The sequence below is a fragment of the Chenopodium album genome, chromosome 12, assembly GCF_948465745.1.
Source record: "Chenopodium album chromosome 12, dcCheAlbu1.1, whole genome shotgun sequence".
Classification (NCBI taxonomy): domain Eukaryota; kingdom Viridiplantae; phylum Streptophyta; class Magnoliopsida; order Caryophyllales; family Amaranthaceae; genus Chenopodium; species Chenopodium album.
Window position 1 is genome coordinate 47,326,724 of NC_137845.1, and position 12,617 is coordinate 47,339,340.

At 38.4% G+C, this 12,617-nt stretch overlaps 1 pseudogene; it reads right to left on the reverse strand.

Moving 5' to 3' along the window:
- Positions 1-9,265: 9,265 nt before the first annotated feature.
- On the reverse strand, positions 9,266-9,364 carry LOC145573439 (small nucleolar RNA R71; annotated as a pseudogene).
- Between the last annotated feature and the right edge of the window lie 3,253 nt (positions 9,365-12,617).

The following is a 12,617-nucleotide window of genomic DNA, read 5'->3' on the forward strand; positions in this document are numbered from 1 at the left end:
CGAAGAGATCTTTCCAACGATATATTATAAGATCAATTCCGATGAATATTGAGGAAGTTATGGCCAAAATACTAAACTGGGCCTGGTTAATTATTTTAAATACGGCCCCATGATCTAGAGGAGGGCCCAATGTTAATTATTATTCCTAAAATCATTAGGATTAATTATAGTTTTCTAGAAGTTTCTAGAAGGTTCTTTTTAATTCTAATATTATTAGATTTAATAATTAATTATCTTTAATAGATTTTTATTTGGAATAAAATATCGTTTTATTATCTTAAAAATATATATTTTATCTTCTGTACGGATTCCGTAGATCAAGTTGATTAAAATCGGATTCCGCGTGAAAAAAAACGCGCTAATACAGGCTGTCGCCAAACGACAAATCTGTCGCCGCGCGACAGACCCTTTCGCCTCGCGACAGAGTTAATTCCTGGCGACAGCGTGTAGTTTTATTCCTTATCAAATTCTATGATTTTTCCGGATTATTTTCATTATAAATAGGGTCCGAATTCCTGTTTTCAAGAGGATCTACAAAAACATCAATTCACATTCAATTATTCTTTAATTTTCTCAATTCTTTTCTTTCTTTCTCTATTTCTAAACTAGCCTTTTCGAATACAATATTCCGCATTCGCAAGACTTAGAGTCTCTTAGCCAAGTTCGAAGTTGCCTTCGCCCTAGACGTGAAAGGTTGATAATTTCTGAGGGTTTGGTCCAAAACTAGTCTAAACTTTATTTAATTTGATTTCAATTTAATTATTTAATTATTGTTTATTATTTTCATTGAAGTTTACTAACTTGTGTATTTTGTTATTAGAAAGAGGTACGAGGCTTCAAAGTATGTAATCTTGTTACTCTCTTTCAATGTAGAAAGCATGTTTAGATTTGTTTATTATTGTCTTATAATTCCTAGTATCATGTTAGGATGCTTTTAATGCTTTCTAGTATCATGTTAGGATGTTATTTAATGCTTTCTAGTATCATGTTTAGGATGCTTTTATGCTTTCTAATATCATGTTAGTACCATGTTAGGTTTAAAGCTTTGATCTTTATTGCTTAGTGACATGCTAGGAGATGTTATTAACCTTGTTAGTATCATGCCTAGGATCTTGCTATTATTATTAAGCTTTATTATGCCTTATCATGTTATCATCATCATTATGATTGTTATTGATTTATTATTATGTTGCTTGATATATTTTATTGTTATTGCTTGATCACACCTTTTATGATTGTTAAAGGGAATTTGTACTTGAAATCACGCTTAATAAGATAATTAATAATTTGGTTTAGGCTAATGTGATTTTAACTCAAGTGATCGCCAATAATAGTATTATTTGTGCATTAATATTCAACCAACATAGATTAAACAGGGTAGGTTTAATATAATGTTTGTATGTTATTCGAAAAGCGCACATGAATACGAGCAGAACAAAGTAGAGGCCTATTTTATAGGGCGGGTCCTTTCTTTTGTAGATTGGATTCGTACCCTCATCCCCGGACCCTGTTTGGTTCAAGACCTTATGGAGTAGTTGATGGTCCTTTTGGATTGTCTTTTGGGTTTACAAGTTCCTAAAACTTGTTGGCGACTCTTTTTGCTCTTTGTCTTTCCCTTTGGAACGCCACCGTACTTTAGTGTATGATCACAGTGGGGTTCAAGTTTGGGGTTATCATAATGCTTGAAATATTCCCTACAGTTTTTGGCGACTCCACTGGGGAGGATTTCTATTTATATTCCTGAAATTTATTTAATTTTGGCAATTATTTAGAATGAGCGGATGAGACTCGAAAAATTCTAAGTATTTCATGTGCGTGATTTGATTAACATTATTGTCATATGCATTAAAAGGTCCTCATGGGAGAACCCCATGAGTCAATCCATAGGAATTTTACACGTAGGAAATTTGAGAAATATCTTTCATGACTAGAATCGAAAAGATGATGCGAAATCTGGAAAATTCGAAGAACACAGAAACTTGCCAAGGCATGTAGGAACTAGCGTCTAGAAAACAGGGCTTGTCGCCCGTAAAAAGTTTCTGTCGCCTGGCGACAGTTCTGTCGCTTGGCGACAGAAGCTTTTTTGCGGCGACAGTCCCTGTAGTCTGGCGCCAAGTTCTTCCAATACCGAGCCAGGGGTCTGCCTTCTTGCTTTGACCATTTCTAGTATTGTTGGCTCGATTTTGCTTATTGATTGAGTCATTTTCTCACTTTTCTGAACTCATATGTGTTCTACATATGGAAATAACCCTCTGGGGGTTCCTTCTTCACCTGCCCAATGGAATATTCCACTATCATGTGCAAAGTTCAGATTTGGGTACGTGTAATGTTTGTGAATCCACCAAACCATGGAGTCGAGTTCGATTTCATCACGCACTCGCGAAATCCTGTCCATTCGCTCCAACCCTCCCGGTAGGCTTGTGTGCAATGCATATGGATTCTTAACCATGGATCTTTTTGACTTAACCCATATCCTCGAACTTTAGAGAACTAGAGCCATGGTTAGGTTGCAAACTCATCTTGTGACTATGTGAACTACTTGTGCCCCTTGCTTGTATTTATATATGTGTTAACCGTTTATTTGACTTGTGTTAAAGACTAAATAAATTGACTAATGACTAAAAGGACTTTGTCTAATTAATTAATTAATTTTGAATTAATTAAAGGTTAATAAATTAATCAATTCGACTTAGTACGACTTTAGGTATGTCCATTTAGAGTAAAATTACTGGAAACAGTCCAGATTAATGTTCCAGCAATGGCGCAGGAATTTGGACTGTGGCGCTGCAGTTTAGTGTCTGTCGCCTGGCGACAATTTTGTCGTCTGGCGACAGGCTCTAAACAGTGGTGACAGTTCTCTCGTTTTAGCGACAGTCCAGTTTTCTTGCTCGAGTCACCATGATGAGTCTAATTAACAGTCTACTAATCGGATTAATCAGTTTGTTAATGGTACAAACCATGTTTAAGTCTTTAATTGAGTTTAGGCACTTAAAGTCCCATGGTCATACACTAGTAGTCAAAGCATGTCACTCACATACACATAAAGCACACACATAACATGTTTGTCACATTATGACCATGTCTAGAGAGTCTTGAATGCGTGTTTTCCGTCATTTTTTTTAGGGGGGTAAGTCGGATATTAATCCTCCATTTTTATAAATTCCCTTAAAATATATACCCCATTTTTTCACTTTTTCTTTTAAATCTTTTGAACATAAAAGTCAAGTCAATTAGAGTCAAGTATTAAAACAAATATGGTTTAACTTACAGCGCGTGGTCAAGAAAGGAAGGGCGTTTAATCAAGGACAACACTTTTGTTCAAGTCTTACTTTTTGACAAACCAATCGGTAGGAAAAGGAAAGCTAAGAAGGCAATGGCTAGTCAAGAAGAACTTAATGAAGTCAAGGGACAGATAGCCAACTTGGCTGAAATGTTGCAAAACCTATCGCTGCAAATAAGTAATCCTGAAAAACAAAAACAAATGGACCTAATCCAGGAAAGCTTGGGCAAATTGTCCAACGACTTTAGATTTCAAGAGATTAGCTCCCAAGGGGTCTCGGTGGATAAGGACCTTCTCCCACAAAAGTTCAATCCCAATGACATCCCTAAGTTCAAGGCTATGGACAATCCTTATTTTCATTTAAGAGCTTTTGAAACTGTAATGAGTATTAAGGGGATAGATAGAAAAGCATTTCATTCTGTATTTTCATTATCCTTAGAAGCTGTATGTCAACAGTGGTACTTTTCACTTGATAAAGAAAAAACCTCTAGTTGGGAATCCATTGTGAGCGCTTTCATTGAAAGGTATAAATGCAATATACAAGTTGAAACTGATCATAGAGAATTAGAAATGCTAAAACAAAAAGAAAATGAAGGTTTCACCTCCTTCTTTAATAAATGGAGGGAAACTACTGCAAAAATGGTTGAAGTGCCTAGTGAAAAAGAATCCGTTAGGATGTTCATTAAGAACCTCCAAGAAAAATACTCTAAGCACCTTAAGTACCAAAGCAACTTAAACACTTTCAAAGCTGTATATGATATTGGAATTAATATTGAGGATGACCTTGCTAAACAAAAAGTTGCTAATAACAACTCAAGCAGTGGCTGGAAAAACAAGAAGAACGACAATCCTTCTTCATCCAAATCTACCCACTCAAATAATGTTAGCACTTTTCCTCTGAATGAAGTTTTGGTAATGAATAATAATCAAGGACAAAAGAAACCATTTAGGAAGAACTATACTCCTATTGGTATAAGTTATGACACCGCATTTGATCGCTTACATGCAAAAGGTCTTATAACTCCTATAAGACCATTTGGGGACCCACCTGTCGAAAGGAGAACGGCTAGCTGGAACCCAAATGCACATTGCAAATATCACCAAGGTAGGGGTCATCCTACAGAAAATTGTTGGAGACTAAAGGAAGCCATTCAAGACTTGATCGATAGTAACAAGCTCTCATTGCCTCCTGCAAGTAAGAAACCAAGTATCAATACCGCACCGCTGTCGGATTCCTTAGCTATTTCCGACTAAGAAAACCAAGAGGATCCATCTAGCCTCATAGAGCCTATCGAGTCCATTGAAGAAGAAATCTTCGAAGATGCTCTCGAATCCCATGGCCAGGAACCTGCAACCAAGCAAGAAGTAGTGGCATTGACATTAATATTGACAGAATTGAAAAAGTTGATCTCACAAACCTTTGAGGCTATAAAAGAGGAAAATGAGTTACTTAAAACTAGACCCCCACCTAAACAAAAGAAACCTTTTTCTCTCCAAGTAATTGACACTCCCAAAAAGAATAATAGAAAATATACTCCAATTGGGACGTCATACACAAACATGTTCAAAATGCTCTTCGAGAATGGAAAAGTTCAACCTCTCGAACCAAGACCATTTGAATCACTGAAAAGAATAGACAAATATTATTGTTCATATCATCAATCAGGGGGACATACAATAGAGCAATGCTTCAAGTTTAAGGACTTGGTTCAACGTTTGATTGATGAAAAGAAATTAGTTCAACTTCCACAAGATGCCATGATTAATGGAGTATGGGACAGTGACGATGAGGATGTTTACCTTAAAGATATTGAAGAAATTCCTCTATCAACAATATACCCAGTAAGTGACATTTGGGACGAGGGGGATTCGCCCATAGATGTCCTCACTAGGTCCGGGAGAATACAACCTCCCATTTCAACACAACCTATACCTTCTATTCAGCAAATTCCCGTGCCTATTATAGAAGACAACGATGTTGTCAAACAGTTAAAAAAGACTAAAGTGGAAATGAATGTATGGAAACTTTTAGCCACATCTCGAGAACATAGAGTTGCAGTCATGGATGCGCTGGCTAAAGTAGGCATAGATTCGGACACTACTCCTGAGGGACTTGCTAACTTCCTCACGAGTGACCTTCCAAGTCCAATCAATTTAGTCACTTTTTCGGATAAAGATTTACCACCGGAAGGTGACAAACACAATAAAGCTCTAAACCTCACAGTCATATGCAAAAGAATGAACGTCCCCATGACTCTTGTGGATAACGGTTCAGTAATTAATGTGTGTCCACTTAGAACCGCAAGAATGTTAGGAATAAGAGATGAGGATTTATCCCCATCAACCCAGGGCATAAGAGCTTATGATAACTCACGTCGTCAAGCACTAGGGACAATTACCATGAATGTAACGGCGGGTGCGATTGAGCATGCCACTACATTTCAAGTAGTAGATATCAAGGCATCTTTTAACTTGCTATTGGGACGCCCTTGGCTTCATGATTTAAAAGCCGTTCCTTCATCTCTTCATCAAAAAGTAAAGGCCATAGTTGGAGGCATTCCAATTACCATTGATGCTTCATCTATGAGAATCAAAACAGTAGAAAATCCACTAATTAATGTGGAACATGATGAAAATGATGAAGATTTGTGGGGCTTTAGCGAAAAGGTCTCCTTAATAGAGGAAGATAAAAGGACCCCTCTTCATTACGACCTCCACTCAAACATGACAACGAATACTATCCTAAGAAAGCAAGGACATTTTCCTGGAATGACTCTAGGAAAGAAGAAAGGAATAGCTAAACACATGGGCGTACCTGGCCTCCCTAAATTGGATACTTTCGGACTTGGTTTTGAACCAACTCGCGAAGACCTTAAGCGGGCCCAGGAAAAATCAAGAGCACGAAGAAATGCCCGCACACAAAAAAGGGAGATACCCATGGACCAATATCCTCTCACTTTAAATGGACAATTTATAAGAGAAGGAGAAGACTACCCTTGTCATGAATTTCCCGAACCCTTCGTTGTAAATGGTATGAGGCAACCTGGGTTCGAAATCTTTTTGGATTGTTGCTTCCTAGACAAGATCCCAGCTCCAATTTATAAGGAGAAAGCACCTCCTTGTTTCGACTTTAATGTCATGGGACTCCTCTTTGGAAGAGAAAAGAATGAATCAAGATACACGGAGGATGATTCTTCACTTATCCAAGCGGTTCTCCAAAGTGAAAGTTTTGACCCCTCCGAATTTATCACTCCAATAAAAGATCAAGAGTGTGGATGGCGCAAGACGGTGAAGGTAACCACTACAAATGGAAAGAAGATTTCAATGACTACAGGACAAGGACCAATGTTCGAAGAATCGTCTGAGTCAGAGTCAGAGTCTGAGTTAGAGTCTTCCCCTATCGAGTCTTCTAAGTCTTTAGTTGTAGCACCCTCATCTTCTATTCCTACTCCTAGGATAGTTAGCAATCAAGTCCCGACGGACATTTCTTTATTTGATGTAATGATTTCTGAATTTAATAATATGTCTTCTTCCCCGTATTCTTCTTGTTTTTCTTTATTTAAAGATGACGATCATTGCTTAACTAATGATGAAAATGATAAAGAAGTAATTAAAGCAATGGAAACACTTGAAAATAAGACTCCAATAATTGAGGATACAGAAACGGTTGATATCTCAAAAGATCCAATGATGTGTGACATTTTTGGCACTCATTTGGTTCCTTTTTGGATGATTTTTATTTCATTTTATCTCTCTTTTCTTTAGTTTTCCTTAGTTTTATTCTTGTTTTCTTCATTTTATGCTTTTTGTAGTTAGTTTCTCTTTTTCATGTCTTTTTCTAGTTTACTTGTTATTTTTCTCTTTTACTTGCTTTTTATCTTTTGCTTGTAGGTGGTAATTGATTGTCCAAGAATTCCCGGGCTTCCTTTCTATAGTTTTCCATTGATTTTCATGCCTAAATCTTGTGCAAGAAGTTTCAAGTCAATGAGAGGTTCAAGGAACATGCTTCAAAGTCTTGTTTATGCCTTCCTCATGGCTCATTTTCTTCAAGAAATTCAAGGAAGTTGCTGCCTACCTTGTCCTCCATCATCATCATCTAGGATGCGTGCACCTCGTGAGCAAGGGCAAAGAAGAAAGGAGGAAGCTGCAGCTATGTGCGGGCGCACTCGAGGAGTGTGCGGCCGCACATCTGTCGTGTGCGGCCGCACATCAGGTGTGTGCGGGCGCACATTCCTGGGTACACTCCTTCGAGCGCCCGCACTTACGAGGGTCTATTTTTGGGCGTCATTACCGACCTCTCCTTTGTATATATAGTTATTTTTACCTATTTTTGGAGGAGGAAGTTTTTAGTTTTAGATTGAATTTGATAGTTAGTTTTTGGAAAATTTTAGAGAGAGAAACTCAAGAACTAGAGAGAGAAACTCATGATTTTTGGTGATTGCTCAAGGATTCCTCATTGTATTTGATCTTTGGATTAAAGTTTTGTAAGGATCTTCTTTTTCATTTCAATACAAGTTTGATTTTAGTTGATTTCATTAGTTTTTCATATTGTTGATGATTGATTTGGTCATTGATTGAATTTTGATTGATTTTGATTGATTGTTGGTTTAATCTTTGAATTCAAGCATGTTGATAATGAATTTGATGAATGTAGTAGTTTTGATCTCCATTTCTATGGCTAGTGAGTAGTTTCCTAGCTAGGGAGATGGTGAAGCATGTATGAATGATGGAATAGTGTAATTTGGGGATAATTGATGGAGTTGATGATATGATTAAACTTGGTTGATTTTTCATGTGCATGTGTGTGATTAATTGAGGTTTGGCCATCTTTGATTAATACACTAGATTGCATTGTAAGCTTGCTATGATACGGACCATTGATTAGTAGACTTGCAATTTCACGATTGAGGTGCTTTGTGACGTTCCCTAGGTAGTGTTTAGCGTAGTTGACGCTAGTTAGACCTCTAGGTGAACCACCTTAGTATGCTCTTTTGGATACATGATGATTTTCCTTCATATCGCTTGACTTAGTCGGTTTGACCTCCCAAATTACCGTTTCCATTATGATTGCATGTGGATCCATTGCCCTAGTGTCTTAGATTGATTTAATACAAGTTTGCATACCTAGTTAGCTTTACTTCTACCTCAAACCCCTTCTTGATTCCGAAATAGCTTGATCTAGACTTCGTGCACTTGATATCCATTCCCTTGGGTTCGACCTTGACTTGCCACTACGCTAAATAGGGGTTAGTTAAGTTACAAATTTTGTTTGATTGGGTGGGGTGGTAGCCCAACGACCTACCGTTCTCCGTCCCATCAAAATGGCGCCGTTGCCGGGGAATGGTGCTTGAGTGTATGTTGTTTTTGAGTCTATTTCATTTTGATAAAATACAAAAAGATTTTGTTTCTCTAGGCTACATTTGTAGCCGTGCTACTAACATTTTTGTGTGAGTTTTGCATGCATAGAACCCGTGATCGTCCCCTTGTTCCCCTTGATCCGGAAATTGAGAGGACTCTTTCAAGAAGAAGAGTGGATAATAGATCCTTGGCTTATAGCTCTTCAAGTGAAGAAGAAATTCAAGAAGAACAAGGAATGGGTGAAAATCCTAGAATAGCCTTGAAGGAGCTTGGAGTGCCCGAGGCATATAGGTTTGAGAGTGGAATAGCTCCACCTACTACCCCGGCAAATGACTTCGAAATCCGGCCGGCAATGATCACCTTGATTGAGAGAAGGCAATATAGTGGGGCTAAGAATGAGAGCCCATTGAACCATTTGAAAGAATTTGAAAAATATTGCAACACTATCAAAGTCAATAGAGTCTCTCAAGAATTCATCCGCCTCAAGTTGTTCCCTTTCTCTCTATTAGGAAGATCTTTGGAGTGGCTAGACAAGGAAGTGAAGCCCAACTCCTTGAGAACTTGGGATGATGTTACAAAGGCTTTCTTGTCCCGTTTCTATCCCCAAAAGAAGACGGCGGAGGCAAGAGCCTTGATTCAAGGGTTCAAGCAAAGGCCGAGTGAAAGCCTTTATGAAGCATGGGAGAGATTCAAAGAGTATCAAAGGGAGTGCCCTCACCACGGAATCCCCACATACCAAGTGATCCAAATCTTCTATGGCGGTTTAAGTCCCCAAGGCAAGTCATGCCTTGATGGAGGGGCCGGGGGCCCTATCATGATCAAAACCGAAGAAGAAGTTGTGGACATCATTGAGGACGTGGTGACATATTATAGGGATTGGCAAGATGGGGAGAGAGACTCTTCAAGCAAGCAAACTTCATTGTATTCGGTGGACCATCTCAATGCAATCAACAACCTTTCCTCCCAAATGACAAACTTAGGAAAGGAGGTCACCGCAATCAAAGCTAAGTTGGAGAGCACTTCTACCTCTTCTCAAGCTTCTAATCTTCCCTCCCAATTTAAGGGGAGAGGTACTCCTTCTAACTCTCAACCCCCTCCCTCTTCACATAATATGCCTTTGGGTTGCTTGTTTTGTGATGCATGTGGATCGTATGATCATGACTCTAGTGTTTGTCCTAATGAATGTATTGATGAATTTGACAACAATGAGTGTGAACATGTTAATTTTGTGTCAAACAACAATGTTCAAAGGTTTGATAATCAAAAAGGCCAATGGAATAGGAATTACCAAAACCAAGGCAATTTTGACAACTATAATCATAATGGTGGTTATAGGAACCAAGGGAATCAAGGTTCTCGTGGTAACCATAACCAAGGTTATAGTAGCCAAAATCAAAGCCAAAACTATGGTAATCAAAATCATAATTATGGTAATCAAAACCAAGGTTATGTAAATCATAACCAAGGTAATGGAAACCATAATCATGGTGGCGGTAACCATAATCAAGGTTATGGTTCAAATCAAAATAGGAGTAATTGGAACAACCAAGGAAGGGGAAATTTTCAAAACAATGCTCAAAGAGGTCCCCCACCCGGTTTTGTTCCAAAGACTCAAAATGAAAATTCCTATTCACAACCTTCTTCTCCTAAGACAACCTTGGAAGAGTTGATTGATAATCAAACCAAGATCATTAACACCTATATGGCGGTTAGTGATAAGAAATTCAATGAGATGATGACCCACAATAAGATGCTCGAGACTCAAATTACTCAATTAGCAAGCACTATTAAGGATTTTGCTAGTCCTTCATCTTTGCCTTCCCAAGGTGTTGAACCAAAGAAACCCGTGTACTCTATTGCCACAAGTGGTGGAAATGATATTGATGAGGGAGTTTCTTGTTCAAAAGAGGGAAGAGATGAGAGTGGTGCTAAGGAGAATGAAGTGGAAAGGGTTGAGTCTAAGGAAATCTATTGTGAGGTTGACAAAAGAGAAGAGTGTGTTGGTGAAAAGATGAGTGAGATAGAGAGATTTCCCGACCTACCATATCCCCAAAAATATTTGAGATTCAAAATGGATGAGCAATTTGGGAAGTTCCTTGAAGCTTTTAAGGATGTTCATGATTCTACACCCGCTACCGAACCAATTCCCGACATGCCTAAGTACTCCAAGTTTGTTAAGGAGATTTTAAAAGAGAGAGAGGATTTTGATGAAGGTAGTTCGGTGGAAGGAGGGAAGTGCTTTAGTGCTCTTATCCATGGTGAACTTCCGAAGAAGATGGAGGATCCGGGGAATTTTTCAATCCCTTGTCGAATTAAGGAAATGGTTTTTGAAAATGCTTTGTGTGACCTTGGTGCTAGTGTTAGCATTATGCCTTTCTCGGTCTTCGAAAGGCTTGATCTAGGTGAGCTTCAACCATCCAAGATAACACTTCAATTGGCCGACCGTTCTATTAAGCTTCCTAAGGGAAGAATTGATGATGTCCCCTTAAGGATTGGAGAGTTTGTTTTTCCGGTGGATTTTGTTGTTCTAGAGATTGAGGAGGATGAACATATTCCAATCATCTTAGGGAGACCTTTCTTAGCTACCTCGGGAGCTTTAATAGATGTCAAAGGAGGTCAAATTACTTTGAGGTGTGGGAAATTAGAAGAGAGTTTTAAGTTAGAACCAATGCATGAGTCTTTATCTTGTGTCCAAGATATCGCATGTGCTAGTCTTTCTCGTTCCATTGATGGTATGTGCATGATTGATTCTTCTACTAACAATGTTTTTGAGATTGTTAATGATGTTTGTGCAAGTATTAATGACGTTAGTGAAGAAGAATTTGTGATTCAAAAGCCAAAGGATGAGAAAGATATTGGTTTTCCAAATTGGTTCAAGCTTAATTCTCATGAGGAAGAGAAAGCTTCCATGATTAAGGATGTTGAAGTCAAGCCGAAGAAAAAGGCCCGTGACTCGAAGAAAACAAGGAAAAGGAAGAAGTTGAGAAGTGAAAAAGAAGAATTTGAAAAGAATTTTGTGAGAGTTTCATCAAGCATTAATGAAAAGTTGCCCAAGGTTGAAGAAGAATTTGCTCTATCAACCACTTTGAAGAAGGTGGTGTTCTTTGATCCTCCATGATTAGGAGGAAGGGTCGAGCTTAGGACCTTAAGCAAGCGCTTCCCGGGAGGCAACCCGGAGTTTCTAACCTTTCTCTTTGATTTTTGAATTTTCTCATTTTTGTTTCTTTTATTACTTTGTCTTTTCTTTTATTTTTCTCTTTATTTGGATTTTTAGGATGTCCGTTTGTGGGATTGGAATTCAACAAATATGCATGATGGATGGAAGGTGTTCATGGCACAAATCATATTTTGTTCGATTCTAGTCGAAATTTGAGGTAAAAAGGTAAGAATTTTAGAGAGGTAAGATAGGAATTTCATATTTTGAAAGTTGGAGGAAATTGATACTTAGTGAATTTTTGTGGTGTGCACATGAATTTTCAACTTTGAGGACTTTGAAAATGATTTTAGCTACTGCCTATGTTGTTCCTCATCACCATCATGATTCATGTGCGCACCCAAATAGGCAGTAAGTATCAAATCTTTGAGAAAAAAAGAAGGAAGGAGCACGCACAGGGATGTGCGGCCGCACACGAGGCATGTGCGGGCGCACATCCTGCGTGTGCAGGCGCACATCAGTGCTGTGCGGCCGCACAGATGCTGGACGTGCATTTATCCTCTTCTTCCTCCTTTTTCCCTCATTTTCTCACTTCCCTCATCTTCCTCACTCATACCCTCATTCAAACCCTCCTTTGTGTGCACTCCCCCACCCTCATTCATCATCCAAAAACACTCAAATCCTCACCAAAATCACTACATTCTTACTCAAAATCACTCACAAATCTTTCTACACTACAAATTCCTCACAATTTGACCCAAATTTCACTCACTCTCTCTCCTACTCTTGGTGGCCGAAAATTGGGGGTTTTGTGTGGAGTTGGAA